Source organism: Schistocerca piceifrons, chromosome 5 (genome assembly GCF_021461385.2).
Source record: "Schistocerca piceifrons isolate TAMUIC-IGC-003096 chromosome 5, iqSchPice1.1, whole genome shotgun sequence".
Classification (NCBI taxonomy): Eukaryota; Metazoa; Arthropoda; class Insecta; order Orthoptera; family Acrididae; genus Schistocerca; species Schistocerca piceifrons.
The window spans coordinates 499,608,364-499,634,558 of record NC_060142.1 but is presented as its reverse complement, the minus strand read 5'-3'; the positions used below and the strand labels follow the sequence as shown (position 1 = coordinate 499,634,558).

Here is a 26,195-nt window from a genome sequence, read left to right as displayed (position 1 = left end):
GATGCACATTTGCTGTACGAATTAGCAGATAGTACAGGGTATCCCACTCAAACCTCCCTGAGTTCAAAGATCCAGGAAAAAAAACACAATGAAAAATGCACCACATTGTAGAGCATCCCAAAGAATTTATTTGTGTATCGTCAATACACCTCTACATGTGAACAATTTGTAGGACTAACAATATCGAGTCTATATTCAATTTCTTGCCAAGTTCTTTGGAACATTTCCTCTGTTATTGTTGCAATCGCATTAGTGATACAATGCCGTGACGTAGGAATATCGTCCACTTTGGTCGCATACACGCGGCCTTTCACTAATCCTCACAAGAAGAAATCAAGCTGCGTAATGTCAGGTGAACGTGGTGGCCAGGCAATGGGTCCTCCGCGTCCGATCCAACGATTGGGAAATTTCCTATCCAGGAGCTTGCGAATAGCCTTTGACCAATGCGGCGGAGCTCCATCTTGTTGAAAAATGATGTTGGGTTGCAAGTCTTCTATCTGAGGGTACACAAACTGCTCCAACATGTCCAGATACACTGACCCATTCACTGTTTGTTCTGCAAAGAAGAAGGGCCCAACAATCCTGTTGTGCCTTAGCCAGCACCAGACGTTTAGTTTAGGGCAATCACGAACATGTTCAATGACAACGTGCGAATTTTGCAAACCCCAAATCCGAACATTATGCCTAATTATGCCTATTAACCCTTCCTGATAGATGGAAGGTTGCCTTGTCTGAGAATAAACATCTTTCCAGGAAGCTGGCATCCATATCAATACGCAGCTGCATATCCACAGCAAATTGTTGTTGGCGTGGTTTGTCATTTGGTGTCAATGTTGCAGAATTTGCACTTTGTAAGCGCACATACGAAGAAGCTGGTGAACTACACGATGCAATGTTGATCGAGGTACATCAGGTTGCCTAGATGCTTGACGAATTGACTTACGTGGACTTCTGAGAAACGTTTGTCTGATGTCCTCCACTGTCTCTTCTGAAACTCCGTAACGTGCACAGCCAGAAAGTTTCAGAACACTTCCTGTTGCCAGAAACTTCCTGTACCATTCCTTAATTGTTTTCACATCAGGTGGATCACATACATACACACGATAATAATTTCTTTGCACAGTAATCAGCGATTTTGTTTCTGCAAACCACACTACTGCTTGCGCGCGCTGCTGTAGAGTCGCCGTTTTCACTTCATGCGACCATGCTCCACTCTGGCGACGATACTTGGCACTTCTGACACGGGAATATAAATTCTTTGAGATGCTCTACAATGTGGTGCATTTTTCACCGTCGTATCTACTGTGGTTTTTCTCTCCTGCGTCCTTGAAATCAGGAAGGTTTGAGTGGGACACCCTGTATTGATCGTAGCGCTCTATGCTAGCATCGGCAGATATTTCCAGAACGTGGAGAGGCTTAGAAGGACTTCAGCTGGAGGAATTCTTCGTGTAGTTGATGACGACTCTGGTCTCAGCGTAAGACAATTGACTTCAACAAGTGATGTTGACCACTTGACTGTCCGGAGAGTGCAACGGAGAACCTGCTGTATACTTATCACGCACAGTGTGTGCAGGCGCAATCAGCGGATGATTTTCCAAGACGGGTACATTTCTGCAAATGGTTCATTCAACAACTCGTCAACCATAACTTAAGTGCAAATTTTCTGTTCACGGATGAGACTTCGTAGACGATCAATGTGTTGAAGAGTTGTTGAAATTGAGCTATAACGTGGGAATAAAGTGTTTCCGGACACATTTTCTTCCTGTACGTGCGAAGAATATTTCCTGAAAGTTTGGCCACACAGGTTTGTTACGGCCTGCATAGACCTTGATCACGATGGGAACACGTTCCTTGTGAATGTACTAGCTCTTTTCTAAAAGTACAACAACCACGATGGATATCATGTTTTTGCGTGCTTTATTATCAGAAACAGGTCCCATGTGCCGATATTACACGACACACCAATCGTATGCAAGTCTGCACCACCGCCTCGGAACAGCAGGCTTGTTTAGCTCGTTGACTGAGAAAATTGATCTTTTTTTTTTACTGCTGCTATTTCCTCATATTAAAACCGCTGGGAGTTCTAGGTTCGTATCTGTTAAGCAGTTATTGTTCGCTTGAGCAGTTATTATACAGAGTTATGGGTTAAAGTGTTCGTTTTATGTCAGGCTGACGCAAATGAATATCTATGTATACGTTTCACAGTATTTTGGACATGGAGGTCGCAATTATCTACGCAGCACTTGTCATGACAGTGGCCGTCGTAGTCGTTAGGAGGAGGGCAGAGCGACGACGTAATGCCAGGAGTAGGAATTGGGTTCGACCCCGGCTGGGAAGAACGGGTGAAGGCACGAACATACACTCACTGTTAATGAAGGAGTTGCGGCTCGAAGATCCATAGGAATATATGAACTTCGTCACAATGGATGTGTCATGACAAGCAACTGTACATGACGGGATTCGCGCAAGTGAAACATTGATGAGGGAATCTATTTCAAATCAGTGCGAGCGCAAAAATGCAAGATGGCTTTTACAGTCCTCATTGGTCGCGGTCGGCATAACTGTTATGGTTGCTATTGCTATTCTCTCATCTAAGTCTTTATGGATACTGTGCAAATCACACTTGAGTGCGTGGCAGAGGGTTCATCGAACCACCTGCTCTGAACACTACCCTTCCTGGTACTCTGAACTAATACAAAACATGCAATCAAATCAAACACGTGCGGTACTTTCGCCAGTTAAGGTGATATGTACACATATCGACGGTAAAATTACGTGTACATATGTGTAAAACATATAAACACAGAATTAAACATTTCATTAAGTTTCAGCGTATCTATACTCATGCTCATAAGCTAAGGATAATGCTGATACATGGTAAAACATCGCTCTGGTGGGTTGTTTGCGGGTTTAAATCACCTCGGGGTATGACCATGCGGTGCATTTGAGCTGCGGTCGTCGCACGGTGGCGCTGGCAGCAGTTCACATACGCAGAGGTGTGTTGGTGCGTGTCAGAGTACGGTGCAGCGAGTAAGTATGCAGACGTTTTCAGACGCGCTAATGGTGACTGTGTGTTGAAAATGGCTCAAAGAACACTTATTGATGACGTTATGAGGGGTAGAATACTAGGGCGACTGGAAGCTGGTCAAACACAGAAGGTCGTGTGCCACAAAGTGTGATCTCAAGATTACGGCAACGGTTCCAGCAGACAGAGAACATGTCCAGGTGCTACAGTACGGGACGTCCACAGTGTACAACACCACAAGAAGACCGATATCTCACCATCAGTGCCCGCAGACGGCCACGGAGTACTGCAGGTAGCATTGCTCGGGACCTTATCGCAGTCACTGGAACAGTTGTCTCCAGACACACAGTCTACAGATGACTGAACAGACACGGTTTATTCGCCCGGAGATCTGCAAGGTGCATTCCACTGACCCCTGGTCACAGGAGAGCCCGTAAAGCCGGGTGTCAAGAACACAGTACATGGTCATTGAAACAGTGGTCCCAGGTTATGTTCACGGATGAGTCCAGGTATAGTCTGAACTGTGATTCTCGTCGGGTTTTCATCTGGCTCGAACCAGGAACTAGATACCAACCCCTTAATGTCCTTGAAAGGGACCTGTATGGAGGTCGTGGGTTGACGGTGTGGGTTGGGATTATGATTGGTGCACGTACACCCCTGAATGTCATTGACAGAGGAACTGTAACAGGTCAGGTGTATCGGGCATCATTTTGCGCCAGTATGTCCGCCTTTTCAGGGGTGCAGAGGGTCCCACGTTCCTCCTGATGGATGATAAACACACGGTCTCAACAAGCTGCCATCATGGAGGAGTACCTTGAAACAGAAGATATCAGGCGAATGGAGTGGCCTGCCTGTTCTCCAGACCTAAACCCCATCGAGCACGTCTGGGATGCTCTAGGTCGACGTATCGCTGCACGTCTTCGAATCCCTAGGACACTTCAGGAGCTCCGACAGGCACTGATGCAAGAATGGGAGGTTATACCCCAGCAGCTGCTCGACCACCTGATCCAGAGTATGCCAACACGTTGTGCGGCCTGTGTACGTGTGTATGTTGATCATATCCCATATTTATGTCGGGGTACATGCGGAGAAAACAGTGGCGTTTTGTAGCACATGTGTTTCGGGACTGTTTTCTCAACTTATCACCAATACCGTGGACTTACAGATCTGTGTCGTATGTGTTCCCTATGTGCCTATGCTGTTAGCCACGTTGTGTGGCACCACATTCTGCAATTATCCTTAATTTATGAACATGGGTGTACATGAACATATAGACGCTTTTCTTTGATGTCTGCCTTAAAAAGGACACATATACTTTCGTTGTTCGATTCCATTCTACAACAAGATTCAGCTTCCCTCAATGGCAATAGAAAAAAAGAAAATTTTCATTTCTTTTATAACTGCATGTATAAATAATTACGGACTGAAAAATGTGTAGAATATCTCGCACAACAGTCACAACAGTCCTCAACAGCACACGTATTTCTCGTCTGTCACAGGTGAAAGAAATAACAAGCAGAAAGCCCGCTCTAAATGCTGCGTTCAGTGCATGCGCATGAATTACACCTGTACAGGGCGTGCGCGGATCAACGGCAGAAAAGAAAGGCCCTCATTTCTCCGAGGCGGATAAACCGTCTGCTAAAATCGTTGCAGGCCTTGCAGACTTGACTCGTACATGTTACGTGTGTCGTGTAGTACCGGCTTTAATCGTCGGCAAAGTCAGCAGCGTCACTTGAGATGCCGTAGCAGTCAGCAGCGCTGCGAATCAGGCCGCAACCCTGCGGCACGCCGTGCTATTGGTGGGGGACCAAACGTGCGCTATGAGCTCGCGTGTCTGTGGAACGCTGCCCATTGCAGGCTACCCTGGTGAGTCATAGGGCACTCCGTGACGTCACGCGGTGCACCAGACATGGACGCCTTATGACGTTCGCATGGCGTAGACTGCCTAGCGTGCAAAACTTAAGGACGAAAGTAACTTCCGCAAGATTTGTCGCTGCCACATAACAAAGCTCGATGAAACTTGGGCCCCACACGAAAAGAACTGCTACACCATAGTACAGAAGGTTTCTTGTTGTTGTGGTCTTCAGTCCAGAGACTGCTTTGATGCAGCTCTCCATGCTACTCTATCCTGTGCAGGCTTCTTCATCTCCCAGTACCTACTGCAACCAACATCCTTACGAATCAGTTTAGTGTATTCGTCTCTTGGTCTGCCTCTACGATTTTTACCTTCCACACTGCCCTCCAATACTAAATTGGTGATCCCTTTATGCCTCAGAATATGCCCTATCAACCGATCCCTTCTTCTAGTCAAGTTGTGTCACAAATTTCTCTTCTCTCCAATTCTATTCAATACCTCCTCATTAGTTATGTGATCTACCCATCTAATCTTCAGCATTCTTCTGTAGCACCACATTTAGAAAGCTTCTATTGTCTTCTGGTCCAAACTATTTATCGTCCACGTTTCACTTCCATGCATGGCTACACTCCATACAAATACTTTCAGAAACGACTTCCTGACACTTAAATCTATACTCGATGTTAACAAATTTCTCTTCTTCAGAAACGCTTTCCTTGCAATTGCCAGTCTACATTTTATATCCTCCCTATTTCGACCATCATCAGTTATTTTGCTCCCCAAATAGCAAACCTCATTTACTACTTCAAGCGAACCATTTCCTAATCTAATTCCCGCAGCATCACCCGATTTAATTCGGCTGCATTCCATTATACTCGTTTTACTTTCGTTGATGTTCATCTTATATCCTCCTTTCTAGACACTGTTCATTCCGTTCAGCTGCTCTTCCAGGTCCTTTGCTGTCTCTGAAAGAATTACAATGTCATCGGCGAACCTCAAAGTATTATTTCTTCTCCATGAATTTTAAGCCGGCCGGAGTGGCCGAGCGGTTAAAGGCGCTACAGTCTGGAACCGCACGACCGCTACTGTCGCAAGTTCGAATCCTGCCTCGGGCATGGATGTGTGTGATGTCTTTAGGTTAGTTACGTTTAACTAGTTCTAAGTTCTAGGGAACTTATGACCACAGCAGTTGAGTCCCATAGTGCTCAGAGCCATTTTCCATAAATTTTAATTCCTACTCCGAATTTTTGTTTTGTTTCCTTTACTGCTTGCTCAATATACAGATTGAATAACATCGGGGATAGGCTACTACCCTGTCTCACTCCCTTCCCAACCACTGCTTCCCTTTCATGTCCCTCGACTCTTATAACTGCCATCTGGTTCCTGTACAAATTGTAAATAGCCTTCCGCTCCCTGTATTTTACCCCTGCTACCTTCAGAATTTGAAAGAGAGTATTCCAGTCAACATTGTCAAAAGCTCTCGCTAAGTCCACAAATGCTAGAAACGTAGGTTTGCCTTTCCTTGATCTATTTTCTAAGATAAGTCGTAGGGTCAGTATTGCCTCACGTGTTCCAACATTTCTACGGGATCCAAACTGATCTTCCAGAAGGTAAACGAAAGAAATACGCAATGAGACGAACACAAATGGTACTCAGCTGAATAGTTGTCCCCGGAGACTGTATTCATTTCAAGTAGTAAAGGGAACGACGATCAGTCGCAAATGATGTTTATTGGATATCTAGATTTTGGTCACTGTGCGGCCATCTTCAGTGCATTAAAGGGAAGTTAAAATATTGAAACCACTTGTATATGCACAGTCTCAACTGGACTATTCATGAACGAGATTTTCACTCTGCAGCGGAGTGTGCGCTGGTATGAAACTTCCTGGCAGATTAAAACTGTGTGCCGGACCGAGACTCGAACTCGGGACCTTGCCTTTCGCGGGCAAGTGCTCACCAAGTGCATCTCCGCAATATCCTTTCTTTCAGGAGTACTAGTTCTGCAAGATTCGCAGGAGAGTTTCTGTAAAATTTGGAATGTAGGACACCAGGTACTGACAGAAGTAAAGCTGTGAGGACGGGGTGCGAGTCGTGCTTGGCTAGCTCAGATGGTGAGCACTTGCCCGCGAAAGGCAAAGGTCCCGAGTTCGACGCTCGCTCCTGCACACAGTTTTAATCTGCCAGGAAGTTTCATATCAGCGCACACTCCGCTGCAGAGTGAAAATCTCGTTCTAGAAACATCCCCAAGGCTGTGGCTAAGCCATGTCTCCGGAATATCCTTTCTTTCAGGAGTGCTAGTTCTGCAAGGTTCTCAGGAGAGCTTCTGTAAAGTTTGGAATGTAGGAGATGTGGTACTGGCAAAAGTAAAGCTGTGAGGACGGGGCGTGAGTCTTGCTTGGGTAGCTCAGTTAGTGAGCACTTACCCGCGAAAGGAAAAGGTCCCGAGTTCGAGTCTCCGTCCGGCACACAGTTTTAATTTGTTAATTTGGACTATTCATGTCAGATGTTCGCACTTTCACCACGTGTCATGAAAAGTCCAATTGGGACTATGTGCATGGACAAGCGGTTTCAATGTTTTAGCTTGCCTTTACTGCACTGAAGATGGCCGCACGGTGACCGAAATCTAGATATCCAAAACAATCATCTGCGACTGACTGCTGTATTCTTTACTACTTGAAATGACACTTTTATTGAAAGATCATAATTACGCTAAAGTCACCGCGATTTACGATGGTCGGCAGGACATTACAAAAGGCGGGACATGTTTCTTAATAGGGTGTGTGATCACCACGCACGGCAATACATACTGTGCAGCGTGCACCCATGCTGTTCGTAAGGTTGGTAAGGACTTATTATGCCCGAGTGTTTCGTTCCTCCAGCAGCGCGGTTGACAACTGCTGCATATTGCATGTGGACGTCCTGGAATACGTATCCCCAAAGCACCCCAACCGTGCTCGATGGTATTTAAATCTGGAGAACGGCCAGGCCAGTCCTTTCGCCAAATATCTTCTCATTTCCAGAGCTCCTCCGTCTGCGCTGTTCCATGTGATTATGCATTTTTATCCACAAAAAAAAAACCGGACAAGTGTGATTAGGACCCGCGCCCTGAAGGTTCCGTACAAACTTAATTACGTATTTAGATACTAATTTTAATTTGATGTGGCTCAATTCCCGGGCGCAATTCTTCCCATTGGACGCCACCCCAGTTAGTCCGACCGCCGAAAGGGGACATACAGTTTCACTGCTTTCTATGAACATGCCTGAGAGCTGTAAGATAATACAGTGTTTATTTCCATAAGATGTGCGTCATGATCAGATAGTCCGTTAACTCATTATTACGAGGGTGAGTCAAATGAAAACCTTAATTTTTTTTAATATTATTTATTGTGCAGAAGAGATACAAAGCTGTATCGCTTTTCAACATAATCTCCCCCACGCCCAATGCAAGTCCTCCATCGCTTACAAAGTGCATAAATTCCTTTAGAAAAAAATTCTTTTGGTAGTCCGCGCAACCACTCATGCACCGCGTGGCGTACCTCTTCGTCCGAACGGAACTTCTTTCCTCCCATTGCGTCTTTGAGTGGTCTAAACATATGGAAATCACTTGGGGCAAGGTCTGCCGAGTATGGTGGATGAGGAAGACACTCTGAATGCAGGTCTGTGATTGTTGCAACTATTGTACGGGCAGTGTGGGGCCTTGCATTGTCATGTTGCAAAAGGACACCTGCTGACGGCAATCCACGTCGCTCTGATTTGATTGCAGGCCGCAGATGATTTTTTAGGAGATCTGTGTATGTGACAGTGGTCCCTCTAGGCATGTAATGCTCCAAAATGCGCCTTTTTCATCCCAAAAGAGAGTCAGCATAATCTTCCCTGCTGATGGTTCTGTTCGAAACTTCTTTGGTTTTGGTGTTGAGGAATGGCGCCATTCCTTGCTCGCTCTCTTCGTTTCCGGTTGGTGGAAGTGAACCCAGGTTTCGTCCCCAGTAACGATTTTTGCAAGCAAACCACCACCTTCTCGTTCAAAGCGCCGAAGAAGTTCTTCACAAGCATCAACACGTCGTTCTCTCATTTCAGGAGTCAGCTGCCGTGGCACCCATCTTGCAGACACTTTGTGAAACTGGAGCACATCGTGCACAATGTGGTGTGCTGACCCATGACTAATCTGTAAACATGCTGCAGTGTCATTCAGTGTTAATCGGCGGTTTTCCTTCACTATGGTTTCAACTGCTGCAATGTTCTGTGGAGTCACAACTCGTTGTGCCTGACCTGGACGAGGAGCATCTTCCACTGAAGTCACACCATTTGCGAACTTCCTGCTCCATTCGTAGACTTGCTGCTGTGACAAACATGCATCACCGTACTGAACCTTCATTCGTCGATGAATTTCAGTAGGTTTCGTACCTTCACTACGCAAAAACCGAATAACAGAACGCTGTTCCTCCCTGGTGCAAGTCGCAAGTGGGGCGGCCATCTTTATACTGATATTGCGACGGTATGTGTGCATCTGCACTATGCTGCCACCTACAGACCATTCTGCAAGCTGTTTGTAGCATGCTTACCAACTTACAGGATAACGGAGCGAAATTTCTATTTGTTATTACAAATTTAAGTTTCTCATTTGACTCACCCTTGTGCCGGCCAATTTCACTGACATCGATTTGTTGTAGAATCATGGAGCATATTTTGTGTTCAGACATATAATGACCTTTCTAGACTCTGAAAGGCTCATATGCAGAAACCAGCATGGTTTTAGGAAACAGCCGTCATCCGAGACACAGCTGGCATTCTTTGTGCATGATATACGACAGGCTCTAGATACCGGCTCCCAGGTTAATACCATATCCCTCGACTTTCGAAAGTCGTTCGACTCAGTTCCGCTCTGTCGCTTGCTCCAAAAAGTGCGCGCTTGCGGTCTATCCGATGACATATGCGGTTGGATAGAAAGTTTTCTAACAGACAGATAGCAGTATGTCGTCCTGAATGGGGTTACTTCAACTGAAACAAGCGCAACTTCAGGTACGCCCCAGGGCAGCGTAATAGGTCCGCTGCTTTTTACGATTTACACAAACGATCTGGTTGATAGTATCGACAGCAACATTAGACTGTTTGTCGATGATGTGTAGTCTACAGGAAAGTAGTATCACACGAAAATTGTGAACAAATCAATGAGGATTTGCAGAAAATAAATGCTTGGTGTAATGGCTCAAATGGCTCTGAGCACTATGGAACTTAACATCTTAGGTCATCAGTCCCCTAGAACTTAGAACTACTTAAACCTAACTAACATAAGGACATCACACACATCCATGCCTGAGGCCGGATTCGAACCTGCGACCGTAGCAGTCCCGCGGTTCCGGAATGCAGCTTGGTGTAATGACTGGCAGCTATCTCTCAATATTAGTAAGTGTAACCTACTGCGTATAACAACGGGAAATTCCCCATTAATGTCCGAGTACAAAATAAATGCCCAGTCTTTGGAAGTGGTAACATCCGTCAAGTATCTGAAATGATCTCAAATGGAATGATCAGATTACTCAAGTACCATGGGCAATGCCTCTAGATTGCGGTTTATTGGTAGAATCCTGAAGCGATGCAGTCCTTCAACAAAGGAAATTGCTTAAGAGTATTGTTCGTCTGTATGGTATCCTTATCAGTTGGGTCTGATTCGAGAGATTGAAAAGGTACAAAGAAGAGCGGCAAGATTCGTGACTGCTACATCTAGCCATCGCGAGAGCGTCACAAATCTCATAGAAAGTGTGAAGTGGGACACACTTGTAGATAGACGACGCGCTAAACGGAAGGAGCTGCTCACTAAATTTCGAAATCCGATCATCGCCGAGGATATAGAGCATAACTTTCAAATCGCGCAATGATCACCATTCAAAGATAAGGGAAATTAGAGCTCATACTGGGGCGTTCAGAGAGACGTTTTTCCCTCGCGCTATCCGCGAGTGGAACCGAGGGGGGAGGGGGGGGGGGCGGAATACGACTTTGGCGCGAATTGTGCCCTCCGCCACACACCGCTTGGTGGCTAGCGGAGTATATATGTAGATGTAGAACAGTTGAGCACACGTTAATTGTTTCAGCCTGAGCACTGTCAATAAAATGTTACCAGTCAGGACCCTGCTATTTTGCTGCTCACAAATTAGAAAATTCGCCTCTGAAAAATGATTAAAACAGTCAAATAATGATTCCAGATCATTTTTCCTCTCAGAATCTTTTAAGAAATCTACACTGAAAGCATCACAAACTACTGTTTTTTCTTGTTTTACAGGAAGTTCAGTAATGAATATATAAGGGTCAGTCAAATTAAAACCAGACACATGGAAAAAACTAAGTAAATCTTTATTATTTCAAATGTAATCGCCGTAAATATTAATGTATTTATCCCACTGCGAGACAAAACGTTCAATGCCTTCATGGAAATAAGTTTTCGGTTGCCAAAGGAACCAAGATTGTACCCAGACGTGTAGTTCTTCATCCGAAGCATGTCGACATCCACGAATGTCTTTCTTGAGAGCCCGCTCACATGTTGTCAGCGTCGTTCGATTATGCTGGGAAGCCTTTATGCATCCTCCATACAATCCCGATATCTCCCCGTGCCGTTTCCATATTTTTGAAGCCCTGAAGAAAGATATTCGTGGCCGTCGATTTTCTGTGGACGAAGAGGTGCACGGCTGAGTACAAAAATGGTTCCACAGGCAACCGCAGACATTTTTCCATGAAGGCATGACTATCTTGTCTCATATTGGAATAAATCTATTAACATTTACGGCGATTATTTTTGAGATAGTAGATAGTTTACTTACTTTCTTTCCGTCTGTCTCGTTTTGACTTAATGCCCCTTAGAGATTTGTCGTAAATATCTGTAAGTGAAAGTGAAGAAGAATTACAGGATCTGCTTAATGGAATGAACAGTCTAATGAGTACAGAGTACCAACTGGGAAAAATCGAGGAAAGACGAAAGAAATGAAGAGTAACAGAAATGAGAATAGCGAAGAACTTAACATCAGGATTGGTGATCACGTAGGTAGAAAAATAAACCATGATGGACAGAGCAAAGAGGACATAAAAAGCAGACTGGCACCGGCAAAAAGGAGATTTCTGGCCAAGAGAAGTCGACTAGCATCAAACGCAGCCCTTAATTTGGGGAATAAGTTTCTGAGAGTGTACGCCACTGTTTGGTAGTGAAACGTGGACTGTGGGAAAACCAGAAAAGAAGGGAATCGAAACATTTGAGATGTGGTGCTACAGAAGAATGCTGAAAATTAGGTTGATTGATGCGAAAGGAATGAAGAGGTTCTCCGCAGAATCGAAGAGGAAGGGAATGTATGGAGAACACTGAGAAGAAGAAGAAGAAGAAGAAGAAGAAGAAGAAAAAGGGGCAGGATGGTAGAACAATTGCTAAGACATCACGGAATAGCTTGCATGGTACTAGAGGAAGCCATATAGGGTAAAAACTGTAGAGGATGACAGAGATTGGAAGACACCCAGCAAATAATTGAGGACGTAGGTTGCAGGTGCTGCTCTGAGATGAAGAGGCTGATGCAGGAGAGGAATTCGTTGCGGGCCGCATCAAACCTGTCAGAAGTCTGATGATTCAAAAAAGTTGTAAGTTTCATATAGGGGATGTGTAGGCTTACAATTAGAAAAGAACTGTTCTGCAGTTACAACTCACAAACACATTCTTCTAGGTTCTGATCTACACAAAAAAAACTTCTTATTTCAATTTTTATGGCTTTACGCCCAACTTTTACACATGTTGAAAATCCTCGTTTTTGGATGTTCAGTAGCATCTATCACTTCAGAATGTTCCACATCTTCTAGACGTACAAGCAGCTCTTTGCCAAAGACCAAAGAATTATTCATAACTCGGAAAAAAGGACCTATGGTTTGTAATACATCGCCTAGATGAAATATATAAACATATAATAGTACTGGTGAAGATTGTAACATCATCAAAAGGTAAATTTCCAGCACGATCCAAAATAATACTAGATGAAGTACCTATTAGAACAGGTGCCACATTTCCAGCTGTTAGACTGCGATATTAGCTGTGAATATGACAACGACGAACTAATAAATTAAGTTAATTTCAAATGATATGTGCCTCAATGCACAGAGAACAGAATGAAAAGACAAACAACGGTACAGACGCAAATGTTTACGAAGTAATGGCTATCAATATCCTAACATATGGCAGTGAATTAGGACATTAACTAAGACAGACAAAAGAAGAATATGGTCGGCTCAAACAAAATTTTCAAGGTAAGTTGAAGGACGTACCTCCAGGGACCTAATACAAAACAATATCATAAAAGAACAACTCAACATAAAAAATTGTTTAAATGAAATACAGAGGAAAGATGCATAAAATGGAAAAAAATCAACATAATGAGGGAACACAAATTAGTTTAACAAGTAATCAATTATAGTCCAATAAGAAAAAGATGTATAACGTCCGGGGAGCAAACAGCTTTAGTGAAGACGGATCAGGCTGTAATAATGATAAGATTATCTACACCTAATTACTTCTCAAGCTTTTCTCCATCGGAAGCCAATTATTTTGGGTTCTGTTAATGATATGTTCTGGTTAAAATGCTTGTAATGTTTTTTGTTGATTCACTGCTAACTGCATTTCTCTCATGAACAGCTAAAATACCGTGGTTGTCTGTAACTAAAAGGTACTTAACGTCACATTCTTGACCTTAAAATTATTTTTCTGAGAATTTTACCAGTCCAGAGTTACTGCATCTATGTATGTATTAATTAGGCCTGGTGACTTTTGTACCATTATCTACTTAATCCTTCTTACATTCAAAAATTCTGGCGTCAACGGCAGTATCGACATGTAGAATCCGATTTCTTAAGAAAGTGACCGATAGTGAATGCTCTGCTCATGTTCTCCATATTACATTACCTGCATTGCGCGGAATGAAACTTAAAGCCCCGGAACTCTCATTCTAACTCCGCGCCTGTCAAAGGCGATCTCGAGAGTGATTGATTCGGTCTAAAGAAGGGCAGGACCTATAGGGCGACCGTTTTTTCCTCTCTTTTTATCGACTGTTGCGTCTCCGGGCGTTTCTACGCAAGTGGAAAAAAGTTGACTAACGTCTACAGAAACCGTGTCCTAAAAGCGTCATCACTCATGCCTGTCTCCTGTATTTACTAAGAGGGAGTTCTACAGAAAGACTTTACTGCAGAAACTAGATCAATGGCAACAGAATATCCTAATTTTACTCGTGCCCACAAGTGAAACGATATTCTAGTTCCACAAAACAACAAATTTTGTTGTTTTTGTTGTTGTCGTCATCAGTCTGCAGATTGGTTTGAAGCGGCTCTTGTGTTAAGTCTTTTGATCGATTTTGGAATAACCGTGCTGGGACGCAGTCCAACAGTTAACACAAAGCGTATGAATCGGCATGAAATTTACGTAGTGAGAGATAATTACTACTTGCAGTACTGGAATTGAAGCATGAATTCTTGTTGAAACTAAATAGGTGCCATGAACAGTCTTGGTCGCAACGTAAGAAAAATACAATGCAACGTACCAATACTGAAGTCACACAAATCGTATTTTGCAGCAAACTTGGTGCTTAACAAAAAGTCGATTGTTCGATTATTACACATACATATATTTAATAGAAGTCACTATTAAGTTCCGCTGACATGATTAATTTACCTCTAATTTTCTGTGGTTGCCGAGCATACAGTACGTCCATTAAATCTTGATGATTAGCACATATATATTTTGAGATGTCTTGCGGGATGGAAGAAATTACTGCCTCTTCTTATGACTGCAGGCAGAAGTCATGCTTGTGAACGAATATTGGCGTAATATTAAAAATATTCTTGCGTCTATGATAATTCTAAATACAAGGGTTGTCCAGAAAGTACGTTCCCATCGGTCGCGAAATGGAAACCACTGGGAAAATCCGGTAAAACTTTGCACAGATGTGTTGAGCAGTGTCTCTAGCATGCCCGTCGATCGTATCGCGTCGCTCTTTTCAGTTCTGAGTGAACAGTGAGCACGTAAGATGCGAAGGGGAATAGCGTCTCCCGCCAACTATGAGGGCCTGGTTAGAGATATCGCCAGTGTCATGCAGCCCACACATAACACAACTGTCGAGCAGTTCCTTCTTCATGCCAAATCTCGGCCGCACACTGCAGAGACAATGAAGACGCTTCTGCAGCGTTTCCGATGAGAAGTGTTTGGTCACCCACAGTACAGTCCGTAATTGGCTCCCCCTGAGTCTCGTCTATGCACACAAGAACCGCTGGCTATGAAGACAAAATTTTTCCACTGACAACGTGGTGCAGACCAGTGCAGATAACTGGCCGAAAGCACAGGCGGCTGCTTACTATGACGAGGATATTGGAAAGTTGATACAACACTACGACAAAACTCGAAGCTGGAGGGCGACTGTGTAGAGAAGTAGGTGGACGGTGTACCTAAGTGTTGCAAATAAAACGTTTCAGGTTTTCACTGTGGTTTCCATTTCGCGACCGATCGGAAATTACTTTCTGGACAACCGTCGTATATGTTCCTTCTTGCATTTTTTATCACGCATATCATTTACTACATGTACTGTTGACGCACAAGTAAAAATTACACGTATTTTTTATATGATATCTAAAACATAAATACTCTCAAGCGAGACTGAAACAAAAGTTGTTAAAAAAATTGCGTATTCTCTGGACATTGTTCTTTTGCTACAAAGATAATTTTAAAAGCCTAGCTTTGCCGTCTTTTGAGGCAATGCACAAATTTCTTATTACTAATGAGGAGAATAAAACATTCTTAGACATTCGCCAGAAGATGACGAGTATGTCACTCGTCGAAACGTCGCAGTTTGAAGACCCCGCCATCCGGCTGGAAGCCCGTGAACTCTTCGGCAGCTGTATACGCCGGGAAAGCATACATACACATTCTTAGACATTAATAACGATAAAAAATAAAAGGTATGATATTGGGAGCTAGCTGCTTAGGTATTACACACTCTCCATGCTAGTCTGTATAGTTCAATCCCGTTCATCTCGGCACAGGCAGTGCAAATTACATCGTTTTGAACTTGTTACAGCAGCCTTTGTTTCTATCTACAAGTGGCCCCCTTCCGCCCCCCCCCCCCCCCACACACACACTTCTTTCCGTTACAAAACTGAAAATTCCTTAATAACTCAGGATGTGTCCTGTCGACCAATTTTTAGCCATGTAGTTCTACAAATTTCGTTTCTCCCCAGTTAGATGCAGTACTTCTTCATCAGTTATTCGATCTACCCATCCCATCTACAATATTCTTCTGTAGCACGACATTTCAGAACCTGTTCCCTTCTTTTCTGGCTTGTTGGGGTTTAACTTCCGTACAAGGCTGCTCTCTGGACAGATACCTTCAGGTAAGACTTCCTAACTTACTCTTACTCATTCTACCGGCGCTACAAACCGCTGTCGGTTTTTGGCCTCACTAAGTAGCGTACTCTACAACGTTCTGTCCTTGACATCTTCTTCCCTTGCTCCCAGTATATGTAGATCCTCGGCCTCCTGGTCTTTTCATCTTATTTTCCGTCTGCCTAAAGGTCTTTGTCCTTCAGTTTTATTCTGTGACACTTCCCTCAGCCTTGATCCTACCTCTCTCCTAAAAATGTGACTGGCCCATCTCAGTCTGTTTGTCTTTGCTTCTGCAACACCTGGTTCATTATTACGCATATCTCCATCAGCTCCCTCTTCTTCCTTCATCGCCATTCTCCTTCTTCACAAATTGATCCAAATTTCTTCTGCAGGATTTATTTTCAAAAACCTTTATCTTTCTCTGTATATACTTAGTTCTCCATGTAACACTGATCTCATAGTTTTATATGTCTTTATTTAGATTCGTCTTTAAAAAAGACTTGGATGACAGTAATTTGTTGAGTGAATATGACACTCTGAATGTCGTTCTGATTCCCGCTTCTATTTATTTTTTGTCATAATTTTAAAATGTAGGTTTTAGAACATGTTTGGACACTTTCACATGGTGGTAACACTAGACACGGAGAGTTGCGTTCACCAATTTCGTCTCTGCAGGACTCTAACAGTGCTAAATCCATGAACTAACATGTGACGCCGTGGAGATACGGGACGAACGACAGGAACAAGGAAAAGAAGAAGAAGAAAACGTTCCATTACCTTTGTTTTGCTTTTTGGGGTATTCATCTTATAGCCTCTTTTTAAGACGGTATTCATACCGTTTAACTGCTGTTCCAAGTCCTTCGCCATCTCTGACAGAATTACAGTATTATATACTCTAAGAAAAAAAATCTCACCAGGAAGAAATTATCCGAATTGGATGGAAATCGGCAGATGTGATGTGCATGTAGAGACGAACAAATAATTACACGTTTCTTGTAGTGGACATTTTCGCAGCAGCTGTATATAAATTGCAGTTGTTTAAAAAAAATGCCTTTTGCATTCTGCACATCGAAATTTTTTATTTTTATTTATGCACCCAGACGCGTTTCGCCTTTTTTACAAGGCATCTTCAGTGGGTGTCCCATGATATTACACGATTTGTCGTTTTTACACGTAGGTAACCATAACCTATGTGTAAAAAGGACAAATCGTGTAATATTATGGGACACCCACTGAAGATGCCTTCTAAAAAAGGCGAAACGCGTCTGGGTGCATAAATAAAAATAAAAAATTTCGATGTGCAGAATACAAAATGCATTTTCTGTGAAACAACGGTAATTTAGATAATTACAATTTAAGAAAAATTGAATGATTTATTCAAGAGAAAAGAGCTTCACACAGCGAGCAAGTTAATAACGCGTTGGTCCACCTCTGGCCCTTACGCTTGGCATTCATCGATAATTGCTGTTCAGTGTTCTCCTGAGGGATATCGTACCAAATTCTGTCCAACTGGCGCGTTAGATCGTAATCCGGAGCTGGTTGTTGGAGGGCCTAAACTTTCTCAACTGGCGAGGCGGACTTTGACCTTGCTGGCCAAGGTAGTGTTTGGCAGGTATGGAGACAAGCAGTAGAACTCTCGCCGTGTGCGGGCGGGCATTATCTTGCTGAAATGTAAGCCAAGAATGGTTTACCATGAAGGACAACAGAACGGGGTGTAGAATACCGTCGATATACCGCTGTACTGTAAACGGAGTCACGGATAACAACCGAAGGGGTCCTGCTATGAAAAGAAATGGAACCCCACACCATTACTCCTGGTTGTTGGCCCATGTGACGGAACGGTATACCGCCGCTGGCTAGGGAGTCTCCAGACACGTCTTCGGCCTTCAGTCTCATTGACTCGAGTAGAAATTTCTTCAGTGATGAGTCCCGATTGGAACTGAGCCTCCATAACCAGCCTTCCAAACGAAATGCCACATTCACCATCTTAGTAGAGAACGAAAAGAAGCTTTAGTAGTATCCTGTCTACAGACTCACTCTCTCAGCCCAGGCGGGAAGGAGCGCCTGGTCCCCGGACGGATTCGTGTCGAGGTCCGGTGAACCAGCCAGTCTGTGGATGGTTTTTAAGCGGTTTTCCATCTGCCTCGGCGAATGCGGACTGGTTCCCCTTATTCCGCATCAACTACACTATGTCGGCGATTGCTGCGCAAACAAGTTCTCCACGTACGCGTACACCACCATTACCACGCAAACATAGGGGCTACAGTCGTCTGGTGTGAGACGTTCCCTGGGGGGGTCCACCGGGCGCCGAACGGCACAATAACCCTGGGTTCGGTGTGGGGCGGCGGAGGGGTGAAGTGGACTGCGGTAGTCGTCGTGGGGTTGTGGACCACTGCGGCTGCGGCGGGGACGGAGCCTCTCCGTCGTTTCTAGGTCCGCGGTTAACATACAATACAATACACTCTCTCAGTAGTGTTAGGTTCTGAACTTGACTCATATTAGCCGATTTGTGCTTCGCCTTCAGTGTAGTAGAATGGACGTTGGCTGAAACATGTATATTCTTCGTACTTTTCTTCCAGTCATTTATATGTCTTATTACGACGTCACACACTAATAAGATATGATTTGTAAATAGTAGATTTCATCTATCAGTTGTCCTTTAGAATATTTATTGGCAGATCTAGATTTCGGCTAGCAACTACCTATTCTCAATGCACTATCCTTTCTTGTCAATGCATGTAATGCCTGTTGGTCTGGCTTTGTACACAGTTCATGGAAGTGATGAAGATATGATTTATTTCTGTGAAATATTGTCCTGTGGTTGGTTAATTGTCTTTTCACTGTCTTTTATTCCACCTGGGACGCTGGCTGTAATTTTTTGTAGCTCACACATACTCCACAAATCACCTAATAGTACCTTGTACCACTCGCAAAAATAGAGCGATGGAACAATAAGACGACTCTCTATATGCCTCTGTACCTATTCTCATTTTTCTCAAATATTACGCGAAATTAATGTTGGCTACGGATGTCATTTCTCAATAGTGTTTCCATGAAAGGAGCATTGTCCAATTTGTGTTCACGTAATACTTGCTGGTTGATCGAACATAACGGTAATAATTAGAATTATATATTAATACCTTCAGCTGCTGACGGGCGCTGATATATATCAACGGGGACAGGTGAAAATGTGTGCCCCGACCGGGACTCGAACCCAGGATCTCCTGCTTACATGGCAGACGCTCTATCCATCTGAGCCACCGAGGGCACAGAGGATAGCGCGACTGCAGGGACTATCTCGCGCACGCCTCCCGTGAGACCCACATTCTCACCTTATATGTCCACACACTACATTCGTAGTGTCCCTACCCAACACACTCATTACTCGTGGAAGACATTGTTACCAAGTCCCGTAAGAGTTTGGGTAATATGTGTACATGTCCGAAAGAACAGACGCCATATCCATATAAGTATATAGTTCTGGCAATACCGGCCATGACCTTCTTCTGTACGGATGAACACATATTACCGGAACTCTTACGGGACTTGGTAAGAATGTCTTCCACGAGTACTGAGTGTGTTGAGTAGGGACTCTACGAATATAGTGTATGGACATGTGTGAGAATGTGGGTCTCGCGGGAGGCTGCGCGGGATAGTCCCTGCAGACGCGCTATCCTCTGTGCCCTCGGTGGCTCCGATGGATAGAGCGTCTGCCGTGTAAGCAGGAGATCCCGGGTTCGAGTCCCGGTCAGGGCACACATTTTCACCTGTCGCCGTTGATATATATGAACGCCCGTCAGCAGCTGAAGGTATTAATATATAATTGTAATTTCGTTCTATACGGCTGCAGGTCATCAATATATCCTTATAAGTATATGACGGTAATATGTCTGGCATTAGGTTACTGCTTTTGGGAACGTCTTCTGTTAAGATAATAAGGAGTCTGTTACTGCACTTCCGCAAGCAATGAAAGATTTACTGCTACCAAGTGCGGTCAGCAACCTTTCAAATCGCACAGGTTGACAACGACAGTTTTATTATTTTTCCGTTTTCCTTCATCGTAGGAAACATTGTGTAGACCTGTCTCGTTTACCACTGCATACGTAAAAAAACGCACATTTAATGATACCGTCATGATGGTTAGGCTGTCAACATGACCAGTTGCTGTGTATTTGTCATAGCCAATGTCTCAGAAAGTTTTTTTCTCAGTATAATCGACTTAATAAATTATTGCAGTGTGGCAGAACAGTGCTACCCTACACGGCGAGCAGGCGCAAACACAGAGGGCACCGCAAGGTCCATTACCTGAGGCATCAGTAGTATTATCATATGGCGTCTCTAGCAAGTGATGAAATTAATAACTGGAGGATCCACGAGTGCGTTCCGAGGTGGCGTGAAGAATTCGATCGTTACTGCGAATAACACACAGGGCGGTAAATCTCCGACATGTAGGAAGTTTGCCACGGTTACTTGGAGCCAAAGAGTAGGGCGTTGTTTGGCGACGGACCTAAATGCCTCATATATTCTCAAACTACAGACAGTTGTATTTCTCAAGAGAGATGCAAGCGCTCTGTATGCGAGCCAGCGCTTCCTTCCTGGGGATCCTCCACACACCGCCGTGCTGTTGAGAGTCACGCGAACTCCGGGTTGTCGGTGAGCGGCGCATGAGCAGCAACACTGTGGATGCGGCATTAATTTTATTTATCACAGTGTTTTAGAATTGCTTATGCCACTGTGTATTAACACTGTGAATAACGCAGGGATAAGATAGCCTCGATACTTAGCAAGTGGGTACTTGCTGTTAAATAAGGAATTCCAGACATTGTTCACCATATTTTCTTAAAATAATGAGCTGTAATAATTGTTTATAGCGTTGTGTGGAGATGCTCCTACTCGTTTTTTTTTCGTAGTTATTTACGAGTCTTATATTGTCACGACAAACAAATAACAATGCAGGGTTTATTTGTATAAATATCGTGTTGTGACCGTTAGCAGTAATGCACTGGCTTTCCACTGTTAAACCATACATATATATGCCGTGTCACTTGTAATTAATATATGGATAAGTCTTTCGTAGCTATAGTTTCCTTTTAAATAATGCACTGTGCTAGCCGTCCAGTAGCTGTCTTTGGAATTCTGTGGATCCGTCGAAAGTACATTAATAGCGATGAACATATCCAGAATTTTTCTGTGGTTAATACACAAAGGTGACAAAAGTCATGGGATAGCGATATGCACACATGAAGATGGCGGTAGTATAGCGTACTCAAGATATAAAAGGGCAGTGCATTGACGGGGCTGTCATTTGTACTCAGGTGATTCATGTCAAACGGTTTCCGACGTGATCATGGCCGCACGACGAGAATTAGCAAATTTTTAACGATGAATGAAAGCTAGATGCATGGGACGTGCCATTCCGTAAGTCGTTAGGGAATTCAATATTCCGAGATCCACAGTGACAAGACTGCGCCGAGAATTCCAAAATTCAGGCATTACCTTTCACCACGGACAACGCAGTGGCCAACGGCCTTGACTTAACGACCGAGAAAAGCGATGTTTGCATAGAGCAAGGGTGCATGAAATAACCACAGAAATCAATGTGGAACGTACGATGAAAGTATCTGTTAGGGCAGTTCAGCGAAATTTGGCGTTAATGGGCTATGGCAGCAAACGAGCGACGCGAACGCTTCTGCTAACAGCACGACATCGCCTGCAGCGCCTCTCCGGGGCTCATGACCAAATCGGTTGGACATTAGACGACTAGAGAACTGTGACCTTGTCACGTGAGTCCCGATTCCAGTTGGTAAAAGCTGATGGTGGGGTTCGAGCGTGGCGCAGACCCCACGAAGCCATCGACCTATTTTGTCAACAAGGAACTGAGCAAGCTGGCGGTGCTCCATAATTGTGTGAGATGGAATGGAATGGACTGTGTCCTCTGGTCCAACCGAACCGATCATTGACTGGAAATGATTATTTTCGGCTACTTGGACACCGCTTGCAGCTATACGTGGACTTTATGTACATAAACAACGATGAAATTTTTGTAAGTGACTATACAACATGTCAATTGTTCACGACTGATTTGAAGAGGATTCTGTACAATTCGACACAGATTGCCCAACATGAAGCCAATCCAACATGTATGGTACATATTCGAGGGGTCAGTTCGTGCACAAAATCCTGTGCCTGCAAAACTTTAGCAATTCTGGTCGTCTGTAGAGGCAGCAAGGCTCAATATTTCTACAGGGGACTTCCAATGACTTGTTGAGTCCGTGCCACGTCGAGTTGCTGCAGTCTGGAACCGCCCTACCGCTACAGTTGCAGGTTCGAATCTTGCCTCGGGCATGGATGTGTGTGATGTCCTTAGGTTAGTTAGGTTTAATTAGTTCTAAGTTCTAGGGGACTGTTGACCTCAGATGTTAAGTCCCATAGTGCTCAGAGCCATTTGAACCTTTTGTTTTTTTCGAGTTGCACACGATACTGGGCAAAAGGTGGTCCGACTCGGTAACAGGAGGTTTCCCACGACTCTATCACATTAATTTTTATGAGTTTTACAGTAACGTCATACGTACTAATAATATTGTACGGTTTAATTACTTAGATATCATAATTGGACTCGTAAATACGTTTGTTCACTCCACCTGAGAGTGTTGTTTGCAGAAAATGGGGTTGCCCACGCGTAAGCAAAAGTTTTGAAAGTGAGACAGTTGGGAAGCTGATTTTCTGTTTGGTCCAGAGAGAAAGTGGAGTGCTTGGAGCTTATATGCACAACCATTCATATACGAGGGTTGGAACTTTAATAGTGACAACTATTTATTTACATAATCATCATCATTTAAGACTGATTATGCCTTTCAGCGTTCAGAACTATTTATTTACAGCTCTACAAAATAGATACGTGTTTCAAAGCCTTACTGACCTTCAAAGTAGTTACCAGCATTGCGTATAACCAGTTGCCAGTGATGTGGAAGTCGTAGGATACTCTTAGCAGTGCCAGTTGTGTTGACAGCTCGAACGGCGCGGTGTATTGCCTCACGAATTTGTAGCAGTTCTGAAGTAAATGATGTACAGTGTTTCCTTCAGTTTAGAAATTGAGTTGAACTCACGAGAGCTTAAGTCAGGGGAGTGCAGTAGTTGGTATAGCACTTAGCAGCCCTGTCAGTCAAACAAATCAATAACAGCTTGCACTGTACGTGCTGCAGCATTGTCCTGCAAAATGATGGTCAGGTCCTGCAGAAAGTGTCATCACTTCTGTCTCTATGCTGTTCATTTTTGGAACACAACCTACGACCAGCTTAGAGACAGAAGTGATGACAGTTTCTGCAGGACCTGACCATCATGTGGCCCAGTTACCATATTTTGGCATTGTACAGCGCAAAAATCTTTTATATCCGACGGCGATTCGGATTTCCCGCCTAGCCCGTGTTCAATAATGAGTACACGCCAGAGGCACTCAGGCTACATACTATTGCTGCAGCTTGCCCCCGCGCAAGTAGCAGCCGCCGCCGCAGTAGCAGCAGCAAGCACATGACTTGGCTCCGGTCACTGACTTAGGAATGCAGGTAAATACTGCAGCCTGGTTTTTGCTAGCCAATCTCTCACAAATATCTGAAGCCCTTAGTTAAGCGTCACTGACAGTACAGTTTTGACCTTGCCTGATTTACGTTTGTGATTGCTCCCTGAACTGTTGTACTTAAAACGACTTTTCTACGCTATGAGTAGTGGGACAAATCTCAGACCTGAAAGTGTACCTGTAGTATCGAGGAGTGAGGGGGAGGGGCAAGGTTTAGGGGTGGGGCAACAGTAGGTTAAGTGCCTGTCAATCAAAGGCAAATAAGTGTGGCATGGAAAAGCACTTAACAGAACAATAGATTAGGTACCTGTCAATCAAAGGAGAACAATAGCCTGACATGGAAAAGCACTTAACAGGTTTGCCCCTGAGGGCATACCTGCCCCTGATGTAGGCAACCCGCATTAGCAACCTGTGCTCGTACATACTTTGTCACACTACTGCGTGCCTCCCGAAGAGATGTCGCAGCCAGTGGTGGGGGCACTCCCGAGGAGTTGGAGGAGGCTCTGGGTGTCGCGTCCTGTTACTGCCTGTCTTTTCCAACTTCTGTTTCACCTGCTTACACATTAGAGTGCTTCTGACGTATTTTTACTAACGCCACATCTTGTGCGGAACTCAGCTGGAAACTGCTGTTCCAGTTGACAAGATGGTCATGCACTCGTATTTCCATTGCCTCTTTGATGACCAAATCCCAGAATCCATCAGTCTGGCACAGTGCCTTTGTTTAGAACCAACCGTGTGTCCTTCGTTGACGTTGTGCTATGCTACTGCAGACTTGTTGGTATGTCTGAGGCAAATGTTCCTCACATGTCATGAAGAGCGATGCGAGATGAACCGCTGCATCTCGCCGAGGTACTGCCTGCCATCCTCGCAACTGATGCCGTAGACGCCAGGCGTCCATAGTCATGGTTGGTCTTTCACCAACGCAAGCTGATCTGCTGATAAGACGAGAGGATTTCATCAGTGGAATTAGCCGAGAAGGCTGGCTTTCCTGTGTAGCTATCTTTGGTTTACTTCTTGATTACATATCACGTTATTGGTTATGTCGCATGCTTGGTACATTGTTCCACTAACCCATCACAGATTTTTCACTTTTATCGTTCTTGATTGCCTTGTAAAAGCTGTTTCCTCAGTATTCTTCACATTTATCGTCATTCTATATTTCTCATGGCTGGTGTTCAGTTATCTTAACAGATTGTCAACTGCCTCATATTTTCACTTACTAATCAAAAATGGCTCAAATGGCTCTGAGCACTATGGGACTCAACTGCTGTGGTCATAAGTCCCCTAGAACTTAGAACTACTTAAACCTAACTAACCTAAGGACAGCACACAACACCTAGCCATCACGAGGCAGAGAAAATCCCTGACCCCGCCGGGAATCGAACCCGGGAACCCGGGCGTGGGAAGCGAGAACGCTACCGCACGACCACGAGATGCGGGCAACTTACTAATCCATGTCATCAACAATTCTTATACATTTGATCACGTTTTGGAGATTGTAACTGTTCTTCGTATATTTGCTAAGAAAAACTGAAGAAGAAATTTCGCTTTACGCGAGACACCGTATTATACACCCTTTTTTTTTCACCCAGACATATTTCAGCACTTCATGTGCTATCTTCATTGGGACTTGTGTTTATTTGTTTATTTTCTTTCTGAAAAATAATTTTTTCATGTTAACTTCTTGTTTAGGTTAATGAACTTTTTACTGAAAAGTATTTACATTTCCAAAATGAGACATCATTAAGTACCAAACATTTCACATTGGTTTTCATATAGTACAAGGTTAAGACATACGTCACTGAGTTCAGATATCGTATTTGTTCGTTTACGATTTGTTTAAAGATTTTGGTTTCATCCTAAATTTGGGAATAACCCGGATGTATACATTTATTTACATATCTCACATGACACTACAGAATGTGTATGCTGGTAGCTTTCAGTCTACCGTGCAGACAGCTTGTCGTCTGCAAACAATGAAATGCTATTTATTTTTCTGTTTATTCTTTCTTTCCGACCCAGAATCGCTGTATATCGTGTTATTTAGCATGTTACTTCCGGGTTTTGATGTTGTGTTTTTTTTTTGACTTGCTAGTGTCGTGTTGTCAGACTTATTTCTTTTGTTGTTGTCGCTACACATGCATTTTGTATAACTTATCAGCCAAGCACAGAGTTTTTGCCGCCATTCCCCCGCTGTAATGTCTATGTGGTGTTCATTCGTTTCGTGTAGTGTTTGCTTGGGGTTTGGCGCGCTACTTAAAGTGTTGTTGACGTTTGAGATTTTTGGACGTGAGAGAGAGAGAGATTGGGCGGGGGGGGGGGGGGGGGGGCAGGCAGAGTGCAGAGTGAATAG

At 43.9% G+C, this 26,195-nt stretch overlaps 1 protein-coding gene and 2 non-coding genes across 3 annotated transcripts in view; 2 read left to right on the top strand and 1 right to left on the bottom strand.

Moving 5' to 3' along the window:
* Window positions 1–26,195, top strand: part of LOC124797935 (guanine nucleotide-binding protein G(o) subunit alpha) — a 525,486-nt gene that overhangs the window by 406,653 nt on the left and 92,638 nt on the right. The gene's annotated exons all lie outside the window — the stretch shown is intronic.
* On the bottom strand, window positions 19,463–19,537 carry Trnat-ugu. Its single transcript has one exon. It is a non-coding gene; the product is annotated as a tRNA-Thr (tRNA).
* On the top strand, window positions 19,951–20,025 carry Trnat-ugu. Its single transcript has one exon. It is a non-coding gene; the product is annotated as a tRNA-Thr (tRNA).